The 20,728-nt window shown below is 37.2% G+C and overlaps 1 protein-coding gene across 3 annotated transcripts in view; it reads left to right on the plus strand.

Moving 5' to 3' along the window:
• LOC114871237 overlaps positions 1 to 20,728 on the plus strand; it is a 290,378-nt gene that overhangs the window by 113,974 nt on the left and 155,676 nt on the right. For all 3 annotated transcript variants that reach the window (XM_029176905.2, XM_029176904.2, XM_046287444.1), the window contains one exon: positions 10,664 to 10,761. The gene's annotated coding sequence lies outside the window, so the exon portion shown is untranslated. The remainder of the gene's footprint in view (positions 1 to 10,663; positions 10,762 to 20,728) is intronic.

Raw genomic sequence — 20,728 nt, forward strand, 5'->3', positions numbered from 1 at the left:
AAATTTCTTTTTTCAATATTCTGCATTATGGTCATTGCACAACGATAAATTTGATGTAATAAACAAATGAAGAATTCAGCATTGATGGGAATTGACTATTGGCATCTAGCACACGCGCGTCATCATTCTCGCTCAGAAGCAGCAGTTTTTGCTCCTGGAAATTTTCAAGCCAATGAATTTTCCCCACCGCTCTATTTCACACCACGGAACAGTGAAAACTACGATAGATAGAGGTAGGAGAGGGGTATGTACGTAGAATAAACGTGGAGAAGCAAGCGACGAGAATAGGGAAGGGGGTTAAAATTCTGAAGCACGATCTATACTACCCCAAGGGTGCTTAATCTAATTCACCTACGTCTCGTGCATTTAATCACAGGCTCAAAATTCCGGCTACGACCAGTTTGTTTTTTCACTTTCCTGAAAACCGGATGACAGACGCCATTCACCCGATAAAGCACGACACTTTTAGGATCTCGAACGTGTGCGGGTGTCGTTCACAGACAAAAATTTATATGCTTCTGTCCCATCGTGGATTTCTGTACGCTTTAATCGAGGATTTATCAAGTGACCTTCCCATCTGCAACATGCACACTTCATCGATTCGGATACCCGAAATTTTCGGCTTCCCGTACACCTCTGCTAGCAATCAGAGCTCCTATTAAATTATCAAATAATTTGAAAAAAGAAAAGAAAAATGCATGAGACTCTCGCACGTTAGAAGTGAAACTTCGTAGGTTCTAGCATTTGTTAACGATTTATGCGTATAGAGTGCGTATGACGCATTGACGGAGAGAGTAGAAATAATTCTTCCTGAAGTTTCACTTGAAAAAAAAAAAAATTATCCAATGCTTTCCACGTCTCCCCGTACGAAACAAGCATATTTTTACGAGCACTCTGCCGTATTAGTTTTTGGTAAGGTAACTGGCGCGTTGTGTTGGTCGAGTTCACGAGTTGTTCTGAAGCACGCATCGTGCACCTGTAATATAATCCAAACGGATATATGCAAGCGGGATACAACATTCCGCGATCGCGTCGAGTACATAGTAGAGGCGAAGAAAGCGGAGAAGAGAAGTTGTTTTGCGCACGGGTAAATTAAATTCAGCGAGGCGGGCTAGCGTGGGTGTCGATAGAAACACACATACACGGGCACATATACACGGTTAACGCAAAATTCGATCGTGTAGCTAGCGAAACGTGAAGCACGTACTCTCCGCTACGCTTCGCGTGTACACGTTCGGCGTGACGAGTCGAGGTTTTCCGTGAGGACTGGTTCTTTCCTCCCGTTTCGTCTGAAAATTGTTGTCAGGTGGTTTTCAGGAAATCTGATTGTTCATCGGTCCCATTCGTCCCTCTTCTCTGGAAATTTTATCTCTTCACTTTATCGAATCGATTTTAATCTTCGATTTCTACCTTTTGTTTACAATCGACGAACATCGAAGTGTCGCGATTTTCATGGTTTAATACTTTTCTAATTGCGAGAGATTTAACGTCAGTGATAAAGGTTTCGGGATAAAGTTTGATAAATTTCCAATAATTGTTTAGGATTGAATCGGCGAATTGTTCGGCAACGTAGCGAAAGCATTAATGTTGTACCGTGATATTTCGCGTTATCACGGGAAAATATTGCGTCAATATTGGCAATTCGTAGCCAAGCACAAAGAACCAGGGTAAATGTGAAAACAATGATATATGGAAGTCAAACAGACCGATCGCAACTTGTGCACACTACCCCGTTATTTCCATCACCCCGACGGGATCCAATATAAATAGAACAATGGATTAATTTATCATTTTTCGGATAGAAAGATATACTATCGATTCAGTTTTGCCGAAATTGAGGAGAATAGGTGTAGCGTTTAGATTGTTGTGTGCCAAATAGTTGATTTTGAAACATTGCAAGTCTAATAGGATTTCATGACAGAAAAGTAGGCCAATATACCACTTATGGCATATTAATTTAAAGCTTAAGGTTTCCTGAAAATGACCATGTAAATGCTTTATCAAGTTTCGAAATGTAAAATGTCTAAGATGCTTTGACAATCAACCATTTTGTATTGAAAACATTAATGAAAGGTGCTTTTATGTAGCTATTTTAAGCAGAGTTTAAGCTTTAAATTGATGTGCCGTAAGTGCTATTTTGCAATACTTTTATGTCATGAAATCATCTTCGACTTTTTACGTTTCGAAGCTAGACTCTGGATATAGTACAACGACATTGTTCGTTGCAATCCATAATCACTCATCTTGTATTAAAAATATTAATAATGCATTTACATGATCATTTTCAGGAAATTTTAAGCTTTAATTTGATGTATTATACATGGTGTTTTGGGATACTTTTATGTCATGAAATGATTTCAAACTTTCGATGTTTCAAAATTCACCCCTTGATACGCAACAACTTAGTAAACGTGATTCTCATGACTAGTAAACACATCCCTCATTAAAGTGTCTTCGAAACAGTTTGTAAGTTATACAGGATCGAGTTTGAGGGTAGAACGATTGTGTGAAACCACTTAGGATTTTCCGTCTGTCCGCTTAATCACCGGCTGCATCAAACGCCGTGTACTGTAACAAGCTGCACACGGTGGATGGAATACCGTTGCGGAGGGAGTTACATTTGATACTAATTAATTAGCCACTGTCACTTCCCGGCACTGTGTACGTCATCCACCAAGGTTGCGGCGTGTACGTCAGTAGCTAGATAGTCGTGCTCATAATACCTTGTGTGTAGGCTATATCAAGAAAATTAGCTGCTTTAATAGTCGTCGAGTATACTTGAAATCAGTTTAAGATAAATAATAAAGAACGCAATCTATCTTAATTAACATATCAATTAATAATTCATTACACTCGTATTAGTATCACGATAAAAGATTACAAATTAAAGCCATTGTAATTGTTAAACCATATATTTTTCTTTTATTTATTTATTTATTTCTGATAAAATTAAAATAGTTCCTCTCGGTAAATCGTTTATTGTAGATATAACTCAAAGGTTAACTTCGTCGACCTGTCCCGAGCAATTCGAGCGCGACTTTACCGAAGGAAACAGAGGAAACGCGTTTAGAGAGAAGAAGTTAGAAAAATTTCGCGTCATACGTAGCGTTTCAGGTAACTCGGTAAATTGTTATGGGGCAACTGTTTCGAGTTCCGAGTTGGCTGTGAGAGTGCATTGTGCTCGAGAGTTTTCCTTAGACGGTCTCTGTTATCGGCAGAGTATCGGTGAAAGAACGAGAGGAATGGGAGTTAAAATTTTATGAAGCGCAGTTCGCAACGATGCGCGATATGCCTTTGAGCTGAATTGCAATTCAAGACGTCTCTGCTTCCTTCGGGTGCAATCCTCTTCTAACAAAAAGTTTGCTATCTTAAATTCTAGCATTTCAAAATAACACCTGTATAATTGAGCTCGACCTTATTATTTATAGAAAAAAGAAAATTAAGATTTTTCTAAATTTTTAATTTCCTCAATTTCCACTGCATTTTCTATGCAGTTTGCATTTCTCTGGAAACGATAATCGTCGACGAAATGAAAGCTGAATGAAAACGATCTGAGAATTGGTGTCACTGTCGAAAGGAATTATCCAAGGTAACAAGGCACGTTGAAACTGTACGCTTGTAGCCGCTTCAATCGCCATCTTGCCGGCGAAACTGATCCCCGGGTAACTAAGTTTCTACACGACACGAATACAAAATGCAGCCACGCAACGGGGTCGATTTGAATAGCCCCCGGTGGTTATAACGCGAACAACAAGGGAAGATGTATCGCACGGTTATTTCTTTTAATGTTAATGGCTGACAGAGAATTTATTACCGGCGACGGTGGCGCATTTCGAACCGGCTGGATCATCATAAAACGTTAATGAGAGGACGCGTATTGTGCCCCGTCCATTGATATGGTAACCGCGAAAATTCTGCTTGCCCAGTAAATACCAGGCTCGAAATACACGATGACACTGTAGCCGCTCGGTCGAACACGTTGCAAATTTTGTGGGCGTTCCGTAAATGCACGGAAATTGATTCGAATGTTTATTTAATTGCACGCTGCACAGCCGACGATGGACGGGAATCAACGTACACCCTCTTCTTTCAATTAGTACCTACCGATTGATCGTTGCTCCATCGATGAACATTAAATTACACTGTAAAACAACGATACACGTGATACTGGTACGGTGATGCTTTTTTACTCGGAATTTATGGTGTCCCGTTATCAGAATTTAGAATATTTGGAACTCTAGAAACTTCAACCACGAATAATCTGACAGCTGCTATTAACACGTCGACTGCCATGCGAACGTATTTTTATTTTTAATAAATCTTACTTGCTATTTTCAGAATATTTCGTTATTTCAATAAACCATCATTTCAAATGTCTAATCTGAATATTTTCTATGGAAATTCAAATCTCACTTGAATATTGGTGACAAGGCAGTCAACGTCTTAATTATTGCCTTCGTCAAGTGATCAAATTATCAATTAAAATCCCCAGAAAATAAAAGAAACTTCGTAGAGATGTGTAAAGTGAAACGAAAGGGAAAAGATCAGAAGAAGAAGGGTGAAAAAAATAAAATGACGAGTCATGTAAATCCTGGCTAACAATGTATAATACTTCAAACGGTATCGGGTTCTCTGTCGGCCTTCTGCCGGCGACTAGAAAACTCGCGTGGGTCAGAACTGCCACGAAAAACACGGATCTTAATAAGCCGCGCCATTCAAACGTCCAGTTCAAACGGCCTACCGGGGATTACCGGACGGGCCGAGAGTGAAATTCTACAGATATTTCCTCTCTCCCGCGGCCAGGATGGCAGGTAAGCGTACTTTCTGCTTGTTTAGCTCTTCATGTTGGATTAATCCGTCTGTCGATGAAGAGCGAGGGAGAAAGAAAGCTGGTATCGTAGCTGGAGATATGGGGAAACAAGGGTGGACGGGGAGAATGGGGAAAAAATAAAATACTTGGGGGAGATAGTGAATACGTTGTGAAAAATTGGCGTTTATTATTAGACAAGTTTTGGTCAAGTACCGATTGCAATTGTTAATATTTCTATTTCCTATATGAATAATCTTAAGCGATAAGGCTATGGATTGTTATCTAAATGATTCTAAGACGATGGATTCAGAGGGAGAAAAGTATCGTAAATGTAAACGTGGTCGAAGGGGCAGTTCGCTGTTGGAACTGACGAAGGCGCGGCCAGGATTTGTGGCCTTGATTTATGCCAAAACTGGCGTCGTTTATTATCGGTACTGCTGGATGTGTGCATGCGTGAAATTGGAAACGCAGACAAGCGTCCATGCAAATTTAACCCGTCCGTCTGCCTCTGCACGCTATTCACCGCGCCCATCCGACAAAGAAGGAACTTTACTGTCTAGCCTGCACGCGCCCTTCCTTCACCAGTCGACCTCACACTCCACGAATTCAACCTATGGGGGCGCCCCATCAACCAACCGCTACCACCCTCTTTCCTTCCTTCCTACCTTCCTCGACTAACCCTTTCTAGAACGTGGAAATTCCCTAGTCGATTCAGAAAGGGTCGTACCTCTTCGGTGTCCTTTCCTCGCTCGACTTTTAATCGTCCCTGGGGTGAAAACTCGCCTCGTTAAACGATTTCCAGCTAGGCGTGGGGTAAGCAACAGCTTCGGGGCTGGGAAATGAAGTCAAGTGATTTTTTATGTCGGATCTTGTCACCTATGCTAAATGACTGATTGTAATTAATGCAAAGCAGGGAAGTCTGAGCCAGTGTGATAAGCAGTGGCGTGAATAGAATATTTTCGGGGTGGAGCACGTACCTTAGAAATTTAGAAATCTAGGAACCTAGATATTGAAAAATTCAGAAATTTAAAATTTTAGAAGTCTAGAAATTTAGGAATTTACAAAAATTGGGATATTTAAAAATTTGGGAATTTTAGAATTGTGAGGGGGTTAGCACACATTTTTTTTTTGGACAAGATACGCCCACCCTCCTTAGTTACATCAATGTAACCAGTCGTCCAACAGTTCTCCAAGCATTGTTCCGTACATACTGGCTATCCGAAGATGTCTCACGTCGAGCGGAAACGCAATGTCGCTCGACTGCACGATCGTAGTGCGAGGTGTTTGCGTGTTGCATATTACAAGTATACGTATCCCCGCCTCGAATCCTCAACTCCGTCTACAAGCCGTTACTTGCTACTTTTATTTCCACGATAGAGGCTCGGTCTCGTAGCACGGTATCCGTTCTTTCCACCAGATTTCCGTCTTATTGTGCCGCTTCGCAGTATGCTGATAAGGGAACGCCTCGGGGATGTAGAAAGGAAGTGTCGGTGCAGCTTGTAATCTCGAGAATTTTATCGCCCACGTATAGAAACACTTTTACGTGTTCTCCAAGTAAGATACTACCATCTCGCTTTCTCTTCTTAGACTTATCTCGCGAAAACGCGGATCTTTCCTTCGCCGCTTATTCTTCTTTAATTATCGATTCGTAACTTGCGGAGGAAAAAATTATGATACGGCTCGAACATTGTGATTTTCCATCTGAATGCAAAATATAGAAAGATTTACTGGTGATAAACAGTGCAACGTAATCTGGACCAAGATATTGAACAGAAAATATTTTAAAAAGAAATGTATTATGAGAGAATTTTTTTATTGATTTCTATTTGTTGCAAAATATTTTTGTTCGTCATAGACCACTGCATTTTTGATAAATTAACATAATATAAAATAACAATTATTATTCAGGTAAATTTATCAGTATTTGATTTAAAAAAATTTTATTTTGAATAATAATTATTGCAGAATTTTTAGCAAAATATTGTAAACACTGTAGGATTGAGAAAGAAATAGAAAGGAAGAATATTGATGGAGGATAGGATGAAATTTTTAGAACAACGGTTTCAGCTTTCAATCACCAGGAACACATTACATCTCATCGGTGTCCTTTTTCCAGATATACAACGTTCGAACACATGTACAGGAGAAAATGACGCTGCGAACCATTTGGCGCGTTCTTATAAATCTTTTAAAGCCGAAAGCACGAAAGCTCCAGCAGTCAGTCGATCGTTCTGTACGTAAAGTCATAAATCATAAGCGGCTGTGTTGCTTCGTTTCTCTATTGTACCTATGTACACCATCGGGTCCCGGCGAAATATTTGAATATTTCATTGACCGACCAAGATAAATAAAATAGCAGCGAAATTCCTGCTACGAAATCATCGCTGCGGTACGATTTCTCCCGTTGTTACGATTGTAATAAAGATAACACTTTGTACACGCGATGAAACTTCGCATCGGAATCGAGGATAGTTTGTGTATCTCCACGGTTGAAACTATAAACTACGGGAATACAATGATATTTTCACTGAAATAACACTTTTCCTCCTATCGATTCTTTTTCCATTTAACTAAAGGTTTCTTGAATATTTTTTATACAAAATTGGTGATTCTTTATTAAAGCAAAAATAAGTTACAATTTTTATTAGAACTATTTTGTAGAATCTTTATACAGGTATTTTGTTAATTTTTAAGTTTTGAATTGTTGTACCAGAAGTGGCAATTTGTAATAATCTTCTGTCATCGAATCATGTTGAACTTTCCATCATTCGATATGCAACAATTTAATAGAATCGAAATTTATTCGGATTCTCTTGAAACTCGAACGATTATTCGCATTGGAAAATTCGATGGAAAGAAGAGAGTATTGGTCGGATTGTTTGTGTTTTATTTTGTATCGGTGACGCGACCATTGGAATGTCCAAACTTGACATTTTTCGAGCGCCACTTGCATCGTCGCTCTCGATGTTCGAAGAGTATTTCATGGAAAAATCCGAGATTTTATTCGTTCGAGCCTGTATTGTTGTTCAAATAGCACGGGTGTTGTTTTTGACAAATCTTTTCGAGTATCAGCTATGATTAAATTACCTGGAAAATAATCATCTTTTCAGATTTACTTGTAATCTAGAACAGAGTTCATCATTCATAGAAACTATTTATTTTTACACCAATTGTACAAAAAATTGTAGATAAAATATTCTTAAAAATAACAGAGATAATTAAAAAGATGAAATCAATTAATTCTGTGTATCTTTCAGGAATAAAGTTTCAAATATAATTTGACCATATCTGTTCCCAATTACTGTTCGAAATTACCGAGAACCCTTCGCGTTCTCCGATTCTCTTGTATCATTAAAAATATCCGAGATAATTAATACTTCGACAAGCAGTCAGTCGTTGAAAAAGCAATGTTTCAAAACGAAATTTGAAACACTCCACTAGTCGTCTGAAAATCCTCAACAAAGACAAGCAATTACTAATGCCAGTACTATTTGTATCCGCGGAACGTGTCAGTTCAAAGACGCGCGACACGCTCGAATTTAAGACGTGACACTATAATTAGTCCGAGCGTGAGAACGAGAGGTTTCAAGCTGCCGATTAAACAGGCTATTAGCAGCAGCTGTTACGTGACATCGTCTCGTCTTGTACTCACCGTACGATGTCTCGCGGTTTACGTACTCGTTTTATTTTTCATCTTCTACGACACTTCTTCAGCCTCTCGTAACTCTCTCATAGAGAGAGAAAGAGAGATTCTCTCCAGCGAATACCTGCTGCCTCTGGCCGGGTCTGATTAACTTGCCACGAAATTATCTATACACCTCTGGCAAGGCTCTACCTTGTCGAACGACCTCTATTCTACCTCCATTTCTCTGCCGCAGCTTCGTAACAGTTTCACGCCCTATACTCGAAGTATCCGTTAACTGAACCGTTTGGCAGGCTCGGGCATACCGTAGCGGTTGCTTGTCCGGTGCAACGCGGTGCAGTTGCAGCTACAATTCCCGTGTGCATCGGTAAGGAGCATTCTGAGAGGCTGCTAGGAGGTAGAGGCGAAATAGAGAGATAGCTGCCGGTGTAGTTACTGTATGCATGATCCGCTGGCCACCGAGTGCGGTAATAACCGCGGCTATACGGTGTACCAGTCAAACGCATACCGTATTGATTTTAATATCTACACCCCCTCGGGAAAGCATGGGAAATTTCCTGGTTAGGTATTTTCAAGACTCCAAACCATAAGAAAATTAAAAAAAAAGAAAAAAAAAATAAAAGAAAAAATATTTGTGGTATCGGAAATGAATATAGTTTATTAGAATGTGTAATAAAAAGGTTAATGAATAGGGTACGGAATTTACACCAAAGTTCTTCACTCTCCAAAATTAAACTGAATTCGTTCGTGCTCTGAAAAGGCATCAATCCTAAATTTTGCAATTTTTAAAATTCAAAGGTATTTAAAAAGGGAATAAAATAAATTCTAATTTACCATTTCTAAGGGTGGAAAAATTAATCTCAAAGTGAAATAGGTTCTCTCATTTTTTTTGCATTAAAGTATTTATAATCTATGGACAGATCTTCGGTATGAATCTATCTGCTTCTTTTTAGGTTTTTCAGTTATCGTGAACATAACAAAGCGTTAGAAAAAATTGATGAATCAAAAACGCATTGGAACAATAGGGATGTTTTAGGTGGAACGTATGCATCGAAACGAGTTGAACACGATAAAACCAATGTCGGCAATGTGTTTACAGTTTTATGGGGTGTTGGTTAAATGCGACACGATGTACGGACTTTAATAACTCTCGCGTGATACGGGAACAGAAATACGGCGATACGGAGATTTACTGGTGTGCGAGCGTTCCGTTCATCTATGAACAACGAATCGTGCATGCGACAAATTTACACACGTTCATTTTACAGTGAATTGCTTAGCGATTAACGAGACCGTGAAATATGATCATTTGTGATATTGCAGCGTATTTGTGATATCGTTAATCAGGTGTAAGTGTTAGCTTAGTGCATAACAGATGGCGAATTTAGGAACATTGAAAGTCTGATACAATTTCATGACATAAAAGTATGTTAGATCTGCACCTATTATATATCAATTTAAAGCTTAAGGTCCAATAAAAATGGCTACGTAAGGGTTTCTTTATTATTTTTAATACGAAACAATTTATTCTTAATTATAAACTCTCCATAGCATAACAAATAGAAAAGTTCAATACTATTTTAGATAAACGATTGACAATTTCATGTTTGTTAATGGAGAATATTAATAACAAATGTGTGAAAAGATTTGTCAAGTATTTTTTCATTACGTCAAAGAACACTACGATGGTGTTCGATTTTTTATCCTACCTATAGAACTTATTTTCGTCGGGTTAAATCTATAAAAACAGCCTTACATTAAGCTTACTCGACGCTATTAAGTTTAAGCAGCTTCCAACACGAGAGGGAAAAGCTATGGTGCTAATAGGATGTACTCGCCTTGTGTACTTGGAGCAAGTGAAACGCGAATTTAGACCGGCTCCTGTGTTTTTCAACGTTTCACCGTTGGGAAAAATGTCCGGTTGGAGCTTATTGCTCGTTGTATAGTTGAAACGCGTTAACAGTTAATCGATAATGTTACATTAGCAGGAAGACAGTTGAGCTTGAAGTTTATGCAAATAGAAATACTCTAATTATTTCTAATTGAATTCTCTTGCAATTTTATAAAACAATTAATTATAACAGAGTAGATGACAAACGTGTTGTCCATCGAATAGTCTAGTTTAAATTATTCAAATTCGTTTGCCATAATTTAATATCTGAAACTTTAATGTTTGGGATTAAACTAATTCCATGACTTTCTGATTGCAGGACCAAGTCCGTTCACGGCATTAAAGATTCCCTTTAAGACCCCAATTGGAAGTCTGCGAGCGTCTCAGCCGTGCATGTTGGAGTCTGCTGATCCAGGGGTGAGTTTACTCTTCAAAATACCATCTACAATAATTTCCATAATTATATTTAGAATTCATCAACTCGCGTCACCGTGTCTACGGTAAATAATTCTAAAACTGTTCCGTCATCTGATAATTTGGACTTTGAAAAATAAAAAAAGAGGAAAGGGTTAAGGTTAATTTTGAGATCGTACAAAACGAGAGACCGAAAATAGAAAAATATCGTCGCGATTTTACGCTGGGACCACTTGAGCGTAATCAACGAGCGGAAAAGTTGCGCGAGGGAGTAAAAAGTACCACTTAAAATTCAAACGTGAAGCGGGCATACAAAGCGAAAGAGCGTCCTCTGATTCGTGAACGATGATCGAGGGGGGAAAGAGAGAACGACAGAGAAGAGTTTATGGGCATAAAACAGAGTTTATGATTCGAGATAGGCAACGATGGACAGTAAATGCTTCATTACTGTATCAAAGGTAACGTTTATGAAAATTGGTTACGCTCCTGATATCTCGCACATCGTTAAGCTATTAATATATATCCAAGGTGTTCAAATAATCCTGAAATTTTCATTTTTGAGAAATTTCGATTTGAAATATAGTAGAGGTTCAAATGGTTAAATTGCAATTTCATGACATAAAAGTATCGCAAAATACTACTTACGGTATACCAAGTTAATGATTAACCTCTGGTGAAAATAACTACATACGCGCACATTCATTAGAATACCATTAGCCAGTAGAAAATTCATTCATTAGACATTACTCTTAGTCAGCCCCACAGCGATTCCTATGCATGGTTTTTAATTTCCTGCTCGGTACATAGGAATATTAATTTTAGTTAAGTATCCAGAATATCCATGAAGCTTGCACCTCGTTAATAAAGGGTTTCATATCGCGTGAAAATTCAGTCCGAAGCGATTGAAAGTTTCGTCGTGAAGTTGCAGGGTCGAGTAACGAAGGAAGGCGAAACGAGGACAGGTTGAAAAGTTTTTTATGGCGAATCGAAGTTTAAGGGTAGCGAGTGAAGAGTACTCGCAATGCGACAGATAGGAAATCGAGTATCGGATTACGATGGAATGATTGCACTTTTAATTAAAAGGGTTAAAACAAGCACAATCAAACGTTTTCGTCGATCTGATTTGTTTGATCAATTATTGTTAAATGGATGTTGCTTTCTTGGTGTTAACTTGTTAATTCAGAGTTAAAATTCGTTTTCACTCACATTTTTAAATATTTTTAAAGCTATTTGTGTATATTTCATTTAATGATATGATATTTGAGTACATTATTCAGAATTTAGTTTTGTTTAAATGCGATCATAGGTATGATGTGTTTTTGGAGTGATTTAATAAGAGAGTACCCTTAAATTAATTAGTAGGAGGTGTGAATAATTTTCATCCTGTTTATTCATCGTTCAAATCTAGTCGAGAGGAAGAACGATAGTCACAGGTATAATTTTCAGCATGATGATTAGTCTTCATAAACATAATCCGCATTAATGCTAGCAGAGTATTATTGTTTTAATGCCCTTATTTACATTCATCTCTTGAGGGTCAGAAGTTGAATGAGATGAGAAGGAATCTCTTCGTTCTCAAGTCGTGAAATTTTGATGATTTAACCCTGGTGCATTTAATATTTAGTAATTTTCTAGTATAACATTTTATGAGAGCCGAAAGTGTTAAAGGTTTCGTTAGATATTATTTTCAATATCTCGTTATTTCTGATATCCATAATTTCAAGTTCTTAATCCGTATCTGATTTAATAATTAACGATGAAGTGTTGAAAAATGAATCGAGCAATTTTATATAAAATTTATTGCATTTCACTAGGAAAAATTCAATTTTGTCACTTTGTCACACGTCAAAATTGAAAGCTTCAATTAATTATCTGTAATTTAATAAAGGAATCTATCAATGTTATCCAAATGTCAAACGCTGTATAGGTATTTCGCGATCAATCTTCATTAGCCAGTTTTCTTTATTTCACACGAGATCACAAATACATAAATCTGTCCAGACACCATCGGACAATATTTCACGGTGTAGACGTCGAGTAGAAAAGAATGGACAAAAATGGTAACGAAATATTCGGGGAAAAACGCAGATGGCGGTCAATATCTGAATCTGTCAATTTTTCCCAAATATATGTTTCTGCTTGTGTTGCTTCCGTGAAACAAAAGCCAATCTCCTTCTGACGTGTATCGTCAAAAAATTAAATCAACCGATACTTGCGAGCCAATATTGAAACCCATCTCTTATAAAAAAAAATCTGAAACATGAAACCATTGAAAAAAATCTATATGTAAGAGAATATTGTAAAATATTGTGTTTTTAAAAATTTCAAGTCTTCAGATTTCAAGCTACCAGAAATTTGAAGCTTCTAATTCATTACCTCATAAGTATTACAGTAATATTATAATGAGATTGCAAGCATTAAAATAAGAAAATAGCAAATTCGAAGCTTGAAATTTTTAACTTGAGATTTAAAAAATTTATTAGTATTATTATTGATATAATAATTTTAAAATTACTTAAAAATTATGTCACATTCACCGAAATGTCCCAATTCTATGAAGAGGTACTATATATTATTCTAATAATCACCTTAGGAGATGCAACTATTTTCCGCTTAAACCCCAAGATTTTAATTAAATTCTGCTCACGTGCCAATTTTCCACTGTCTTCACTCATGTTCAACGTCACACAGCTATTAAAAACTTTCACTATTATCCAATATTCTCTGAAATAACAACTATGAAAATCTGTAAAATCCTGTTTGAAACTCAATTCACTTTATTGTTATCCCATTAAACATTAGGATCACCAAAAGCTGACGTAGGTATTGGATAATACCGCAACAGGGGGTGAAAGGGGGTGGAAGGTTGAGAAGCGAGCAAAGCAACCTAACTGAAACGAATGTCGGTAGTTTCCCAAAGCAGTTTCAGGATATTGTAATGGTGTCAACTTTGTCCATTAACCATCGATTTCGACGCGTTAGCTAACTGGTCCGAAAGGTTGATCACTTTTTACCAAGTACATGTAACTTTCTTTCGAACTTTTGACAAGCCTCGCAATTTTAACCCTTTTGCTATGGGTCGCCTCTGATCCGTACGATTTTATATTAATTTATTAAAGATTCGGAAATCTGGAAAATTAGGGGATTAGAAACTAGGAAAATTGGAAATTAGGGAATTGGAAACTAGGAAAACTGGCAATTAAAGGAACTGGGAATTAGGAAAATTGGAAACTAGACAAATTAGAAACTAGGAAATTATGAAATTTGGAAATTTAAAAATTCCAAGAAGGACTAAAACAATAATAATTAACATTATCATTGACCACTCTTAAATTGACGAAACGTCAGACATTTCAAAAAGAATTTTATCCTCGTGTTCTCTCGACCGTCGATTTAAGGGGGCTGAGATTGTACAGAGGATGGTGTTGCAAAGGAGGAACGCGGAGGAAAGCAATCAAGAGTCAGTAAAATTTTTCGGGTAGCTAACCACTCCCCGTTACCGAAGCCAATCTTGATGAGTAAAACGATTTCAACCATCATCATCAGGTCGTTAGATTAACGGGGTCCACCTAACTGGAACTTCATATTACGTTTCCGGGCTTGTTTGTTTCCTCTCTCGTTTCCGTGAACGATGCACTGTCCTGTCGACGGTTCCGTTCGACGATTTGTCGCAGCCAAATGCAATTGTCCCCTTATTTCTTCGATAATTGCGAAATCGCTTGATGAAACTGACTGATTCTCTGACCGAGCGGTAGAGAGGGGCTATCTGATCGTTTTGGTCGCCAACCGAGGAGGGGGATTACTTGGTGGTGGTTGTTGCACGTATACACGTGTACACGAAAGAGCAAAGGAACGATTAAAAGGGGAAGATTATTAATCGTCGATCGGACGTGTATGGAAAACCGAACGAATAGGCGCGCATCGAGGGATTTTAGATTGGAAACCGAAGTTGAATCAACCTCTTTCAGTCTCGCGTTAAGCACGCCGAGATGCCTCGATTCTGATAAAGCCAGACATTGAAACATTTTTGTTTCCTTTCTTCGATCGATGTACAGGATGTTTGAAAAAAAAAAAAAATGACTTAGGATTTATGAGTTAGATAGTACTTGGTACACAGAGTGAATAATGGCTCTTTGGGAAACGAGGATGGTTATAGATATGTACATAAAATTTAAAAAATTAAAAATTTAATATTTAATATCGAAGAGGACTAACATAAAAGTAAATTAAAAATGAAAAAGAAAGAATTTTTTGATCAGAATTCACGTCGTGTAAGTGAAATAAGATTGATTGATAAAGAGTTCTGTTTCTACTTTTAAAGTGGTTTATTGTGTTCCACGTTTCGTTTGAAATATTATTACCACTCTACAGTAGACGTACAAACGATTGATTAGTTCAGACTGAAGATTCCTGAAGATTGAATAAACGATTCGTTCATCTTAACGTTCTTTGATGCGAGAGTTTTATTAAAATTACCGAGTTTTCTGCGAATTCATCTTTAGATAAATCGAAACTATCGGACTTCTTTTCGCGCTTAACGAAGCGCTCGTGTGTCTTAGCTCGTTAAAACTTCTCGTAACTGAATTAATAAATTTTTGTATTTAATGAACTCCTCGGCAAAGGACAGTCGGATAATTTTGATACGAACTTCATCGACAGAAATCGAGCAATCATTGAAATTTCTTAGGTGTTAAAATTAATAAATCGGAACTTGAATACAAATGTTTATAATTTAAGATCTAATATTATGATATAAGATGCGAGGATTATTTTTAAATAATTTTTCTATCGTGTTTGATTGTATTCCACTTTAATAACTCGCGAACAATTGATCATTAGAGAGGATCAGTAGTCGGTACGTGTTCGTTGATCAAGTTAATCAATGGACGTTAACTTTCCTCGCGAGCTTAGCTTTGATCTCTCAATGGATGAGTTGATTCATCGCGTCGCCAGACTTGCAGGAAACTTGTTTACGACGTTGATCAGACACGAACAAAGGCAGGAAGCTCCGAAGTTAATCTGTTGGCTGGATAATAATAGCTGCGGGTACATTATAGAGCTTAGATTTGCATAATTTACATACACAATATTCTCATCAATGTCTAATGTATTGGAAATATTTTTTAATGAAACTCTTAATTACCTTTCAAAAGGCAATGGTAGAAATTCTTAGATTTGTAGCATAAATGAGTGACAAAGTTAATAGGAATTCTTATCATTACGATTTTATTAATAAAATAAGATTGCAAATTTAAAATTTAAATTGTGAAATTAGCTAATACTCAATATTTTCGTTATAATCACCCCTGCAATTACTATTTTATTAATAATTTGACATTGCAAATTGAAAGCTTAAATTTTCAAATTAGAATGTTTATTTGAAAATAATTAGATATTTCTGGGAAAGCTAGGGTACCTGGCTCTCCTCTTTGAACCCCCTTCCAAATATGGTTTGAATCCTCGTCACATTAACCATAGCCGGTGAAATATGGAAATTCCGGAAGTTCGAAAAGCGAAGGTGGAAATTTGAACAGGAGCCACGTTGGTTTCTCTTGTTCGTAAGTAACCGCCGGAAACGGGGGCGGGGGTGGCCGAGGGGTAGCGGAAGCCGTGTTTTGCCGCGAAACGTCCTGGAAACTTGACGTTGATCGGTGCAGGTCGGGCCCTTGGCAGCTTTCAAGTCCATGGAAGTTTTTGAAGTATCGCGGCCACACTCTAAACCGGGCCCTCCCCCCCGTGTTCGATCGATCGGTGCACGCGCGTAACGTTGCAATCGGCAACGCCATTATATCGATCGTTCGGGAGGGAGATTTACCGCGTGCATGCCAGCCGTGCCTTCTACGAACATATGTCATGTTATTTACGAGCGAGGCATTACTCTCTGCCCGATTTACTATATTTTATGTTACGTGGATAGACTCGCAATTCTTTCAAATCGGCTCACCCTGCAATCCGGTCACGTCCTTCCACTGGGCCACGAGGTGCGTATGACGTTCTTCGCACTTGCTTCGATTATACGCATCCACCTCGTTCGATTAACCCCCTCTTTACTCTGTCTGATAGGAAACGATTATTTAATTTGAATCACGTCAATCGACGCGTTTTATCAATTCATGGCCAGTTTTATTTCGACGAGATTTATGTTTTTGATGTGTGAACAGATAGCTGTGTCTATTTGATAGATCGTGTACCGGGATAACGCGGTTTATTTTTGCGAAATTTTCGACATTTCGGGGAACTTAACACTTTGACGGACGTGAGATTTATGGTATTTATGGATTCAGTCCCGACAAGATTACATTTGAGATATTTCAGGAATTGCAAAGTTATTCATTTTTAATTGGGAATTGATAACTATAGCATTACATGGAAATAGTATTTGGTTAAATAATTATATTTGCAGCCTTCATATATTTCCTCTTTCAATATTTGTATTTCATCGAGCATTCGTTTTGATATCTGTCTTAAAATTCAAGAATTCAAGTATTACTGTTCACCCGGGGTCAAAAACCAGCCATCAATGTTATCCCAGGAAGCGTGTAAAAATTCGATGGATCAGACATTCGAATTGCACGTCGAGTGATTGAAAACTTCTGAATGATAGTCGCAGAATGCATCGTGGCTTTTGGGCTGATATGAGGACATATATTATCCTGAGAGACGTTCACTATTCTTTACAATGATTGGCCTTCTTTCTCTTGAATGGTGACCATCAGACATTCAGGATTGGTACCTGTAATCCATCGATGCTTTTCGGTAGAGTCCTGTTAGATAAAAATAACATTCTGAAATTCTAACGATACCTTTCGATTATTTAAAACAAATTATGTAGAATCATTATATTGTACTAATTTAAAATTTTTATTTATCCAGTTACAAATAATTTTGTTGAGAGAATGTTTGAATTTTCATAGCAATCCATCACCTATATTAGAAAGAGAATTTTATTAATTAGCTAATTAGTAATACTCATATTAAGTGTATAGAATTTTAAATAATAAATATAACAAAATACCGTAGAAATAATATATAAAATTTGAAATAGTAAAATTAGTATCTAATGAGATTTTTAATAGCTCCAGTGTAATAAAGTGCAAAGGTTCCCACTTATCAATAATTACCCAACATTTTCTTTAATACTTCCCTCTTAATTACCCCATTCTATTAAATTTGTGGTACCGATCGCTGGATGATTTCCGATGGCATTCAGCTAGTTAATTAATTTCTGTTAAATAGTTGGGTAAATATGTAACAAAGTTGGAACGAATCGGTTAGGTAATTAATTGTTGAAATCAATTTGCCATAATAGAGGAATCAATTAAATTACGTGGTCTAGTATGATCGGTAGGAAATCAGCTGTAGTTTGGCTGTTGAGTTTAAACAAAGTTGGGCAAGTTGTACGTTTGTAAATTGCATTAACGAATTATTGACGTGTACGTGCAACTTTGTAGGAAAGTTAATCGATTTCGTGCGGCGACATCGTGTTGCTCTCACCAACTATTCGATATTTCCAATTTATTAGCTACCTACTACCGGCTACCACCGTTGTGTATACAAAGACCACGGGTGTGGTGATTGATGTTTCAGCGGAAGTAACGTTCCTGACATCGACCAGAAACATGCAAATTTAACAGGACTTATACAAACTTGCTTTAAATTGATGGAATAAAGTTGGACATTAAGTAAATAAAGTAGCTTTGATAGGCGTGTAAAGTTTACGCAAATTATACAGGGAAACTTCTCATTATTAACGATTCACCTGTGTGTTTTGAAGTAAATTCAACACCGGCATCACCGTAATTACAGGTACCTACAGGAAGAGTTTCGCTTTTCCAATTTGTATCATGTATCGGTTAGTGTGTCGTCTATGGAATTATTTTGTAATCGTATCGTTGCATCGTGCTTCAAAGAACAGATTTTCTTTATTAGGAAGCGTTCGTGAATATTATCTAATGGATTTTCTAAATTAACGATATATTTCTCGTTTAATTGCTGTTAGACACAAAGATAGCTTATTATCATTATTTATTTCATTTATCTCCTTTATCAAAAAATTACTACGTTAATAATTTTATTAAATATTATTTTTTTATTCTGTTAAGATTATCGTAAAGATGGGATTGCCTAATTTTTTTCTAATAATTCTAAAAAGAAAATTCACAGAATGAAAAATTAGGTGTATTTTTCTAAATATAAAAATTGTTTAGAGACACGTTTACCCAGGCGACAAATATTCCAGTTCAATTTTGCTCGGTGAACACCTAAACGATTCGATTATTTGTACAAAATCCACCGTATCCGGTTACCGTTATTCGCCGATCGCTTTTCACCTGCTGGAATAGCGTCGTTTTCCTACCGGATTCTCATTTTTCGCATCAACAATATGCACCCACACATACACACGTAGCATTTTTGCATGGTCCATTCGATGCGGTTTTACCGAATCGACACAGGGTTGTTTCTATGCACGGTCTTTCCTATCTGTTTCACCACCATCCACGCCATTGTCCCTCCAGGGAATGGAACACACAAAAATGTATTTTTCCACAACGATTCGTGATAATCGGAAGTCATCACCACCCAACGAAAGGTCGTTTTTTAAACCTTATTTCTTTTTTTCTGTGAATAGTTACAGTTTGTTGGATGTTCTAATATAAAATTTATGGCAGTCAGATTAAAAATGAAATGAATTACTTTTAATTCCATTCAAACGAATCTATAATTTCTGTCAGTATCTTAATTAAATTATAGATTTTTTAATTATTTGAGTGTTCGTTATTTTATTTAGATTCAAGTAATTTTTATTTAATTAGAAAGGTGACAATATTTTGTTGATTACTCGACCCTTTATTAATTTAATCTTTGGCGCATTAATTATGAACGAAATTTCTATTGAACCAGCATTAACAATTCATGAATTTTGATTCGATCTGACAGACGGCCAGATTTTTTCCCTGCCACTGTAAACAATCTTATCGACAGAGGTAAACACCGTGTCTGCTGCATATCTAATGGAAGAGAAATAACAGGGGTGGGTTTGTTTGAGCCGGCTTAGGGTTGCTTGCTCAATGAATTAATATTTCACTCGGAAATGGGACTAACAACTGTCCATTTTGTGTTTGCAATTCACTTTGAAGACGGAAATTGACACCATTTAGTAGTTGCAATTCAAATCACAGATTTTCATAATAGAAAATTTATCATCATTTGATGACATAAAATGATTGCATTGAATATTATTAATATTATACCAATTTAAAGCTAAAGATTTAATAACCGAAAATTGAATATTCCTTATTGGACAATATTAAATTCATTTTGTCATCAAATGATGATAGGAAAAGGAAAATAAAATCTCCACAGGGTGTCTGAAAATGCTCTGACAATATTCTGAGTGTTCCAAAATAAGCCATTCGCGTGTGGAAATAAACAGCGGTGTAAAAATTAACGGAAACAGCGGCGATCGTGGATCCAGTTATCGTCCCGTGGGGTCATTTGTTCATTTTCTACGGTTTAAATGGCCGGAGACACCGGTTGTTATTGCCACGGAATGAGGAGAGCCAGGCTGGAAAAGCGACGGTACACGAGAAATCACCGCCAAACACCGACCGCAACTTTTTAACGAACTGATGAAGCGACCGTGGCTCGTGCTTTTCGTTTTTCCTCTCTCATTTTTCCTCTTCTCTCCTCTGCCTTTTTCCCTCCCCCCCTGTTTGCAACGAGTCGACCGAGTACCATCCGACGGATAATTGCGAGAAATATAATGACCGGACCGTGTGGTTGCTTTGCGGCTCGCCTTTGGACGCGCAACTCACGCGGATTCGAGAGGAAATTATCGGTCGAATCGAGCTTAATCGTTAGGAGGATAGTTTTATAAAGACTCGGCTTCGTTTCTTTTTTTTCCTTTCCTTTTTTATTTGCGAAAAGTCGACGCTTTTAAGCCGCCAAACGACTCACCAGTTATATTGTT

The sequence above is a fragment of the Osmia bicornis genome, chromosome 10 (genome assembly GCF_907164935.1).
Source record: "Osmia bicornis bicornis chromosome 10, iOsmBic2.1, whole genome shotgun sequence".
NCBI lineage: Eukaryota > Metazoa > Arthropoda > Insecta > Hymenoptera > Megachilidae > Osmia > Osmia bicornis.